The following is a 2,112-nucleotide window of genomic DNA, read 5'->3' on the forward strand; positions in this document are numbered from 1 at the left end:
TCAGATCAGGCACAATTTCCACACTGTGTCTCCAGTGTTGTCCCCTGTAGGGCTATGGGTCAGTGAGGGATGTCATGTCTCATAGTGGGGCCGGTCATATGGTCTTCTCTGTGGATTGGCTTCTCTGAGCAGGGATATCGTCCTCAAGGCATGGTGGGCCAGGATGTGCTCCACTCTCTCTTCCTCCCCCTTCATTTGCTCCCATGTACTCTGATCAGATATGCCCCTCTCCCTGAACTGTAGCTTCAGTGCTGTCCTCTGAAGTAAATTCTACTTGGGGGAGGGGTGGTGGTCCACGGAGTTGGGATTGGGACCAGCCCCTTAGACCTCTCTACTGGTTCCCTGCTTCAAGCAGGTATGTTGCTTTCACATCTTGGAGCACTGGATTGAAGTCTGGTCCCTCTTTTCCTGTGGAGATATAAACAATATCCTCCTCTTGGGTCGGTTAGTGCCCTGTTCCCCTGCTACCCATCTTTTTTTCTTTTTTTCCCCCCTCCTTTTTAGTTGGCTATCATATGTATCCCTGGATTTGGTCTGGCCCCTGCCATACTACCTGGACCTCACCCCTGGAGTGTTTGTATACAGTAGCTTTTTCCCTATACTAATTTTGCATATTTTTACACTTACCTCAGCGGACTCATGTTGCACTTGTCCTTTTGTGCTTGGCTTACTCACTTAGCATAATTTCCTCCAGTCCTTCCCATGCGGCGATGTGCTTCATGTGTTCATCACTGATTTTTAGCGATGTAGAACTCAATTGTATGTATGTACCACAGTTTTTAAATTCATTCGTCTGTTGATGGAAATTTGGGTTGCTTACAACTCCTTGCAATTGTGAACTGTGCTGCAATGAACATTGGAACACAGATGTCTGGCTGTGATTTGTTTCTTGCCTCTTCTGGGTATTTGCCCAGTAGGGGGGTTGCTGGGCCGTATGGTAGCTCAATTTCCATTTGTTTTAGATATCGCCAAATTGATTTCCATAGTGGCTGTACATACCTATGGGTCCAACAGCAGTGGATGAGAGTTCCTATCTCACCACAGCACTCCAACACTTGTTGCTTTCTGATTTTTTGAATTGGGCTATTTTTGAGAGTGTTAGGTGTATATTATTATTGTTTTGATTTGCATTTCTCTTATGGCTAAAGATCAGGAATATATTCTCATATGTTTATTGGCCATTCAAATTTTTGCCCCTGTGAAACTTCTGTTCAGGTCCTTTGCCCCCCTCCTCAGTGGGCAATTAGTTTTTTCTTTTTGGAAGCTAGCAGAGTATTGTATATTTTAGTAATAAGGCCTTTGTCTGATGTGTCATTGCTAAAGATGTTTTCTCAGTCTGTAGGCTCTCTTATTACTCTCTTGGTGAATCATTTTGCTGTACACAGGTGTTTTATCTTCAGTATATCCCATTTATCAATTGGTGACTCATCTGTATTTGTGTCCTTCCCTATTTCTGATAGCCAATGTATTCCCTCCATCAAAGTTCTTAGGTTAGACCCAATTCCCTCATTGATGGCCCTAATAGTTTGGGGTTTTACCTCGAGGACTGTAATGCACCTTCTTTTTATTTTTGTGCATGGAGTTTATTCTTGTGCATTTTCTTCAGGTAGATATCTTTTTTTTTTCTAGCACCACTTATTGAAGAGGGCATCTACTTCCCATTGGATATTTTTGGAGCCCTTATCAAAAATCAGTTGTTTGTATGCTGATGATTTTATTTGTGGGTTTTCAGTTCTTTTCCATTGGTCTGAGTATCTATCATTATACCAAACCATGCGATTTTCACCACTGTGGCTGTATAATATGTGCTAACATCAGGTTAAGCAAGCCCTCCCACTGTGTCCTTCTTCGTGAGGAGTTCTCTGCTAACTCGGGGATTCTTCCCTCTCCATATGAAGTTGGTAATCCATTTTCCATTTATTTGAAGAAAGATGAGGGTAATTGTATTGGGATTGCATTAAACTTATATAGTGCCTTGGGTAGAACTGACATCTTTACCACATAAAATGTTCCAATCCACAAGCATGGGATATTCTTCCATTTATTGAGGTCACTCTTGGTTTAATTTAACAGGGTTTTTTTTAGTTTTTTTTTTAATATAATGATTTCTGT

This window comes from Echinops telfairi, unplaced genomic scaffold (genome assembly GCF_000313985.2).
Source record: "Echinops telfairi isolate 266 unplaced genomic scaffold, ASM31398v2 ScPeMD7_17;HRSCAF=63, whole genome shotgun sequence".
NCBI classification, from domain to species: Eukaryota; Metazoa; Chordata; class Mammalia; order Afrosoricida; family Tenrecidae; genus Echinops; species Echinops telfairi.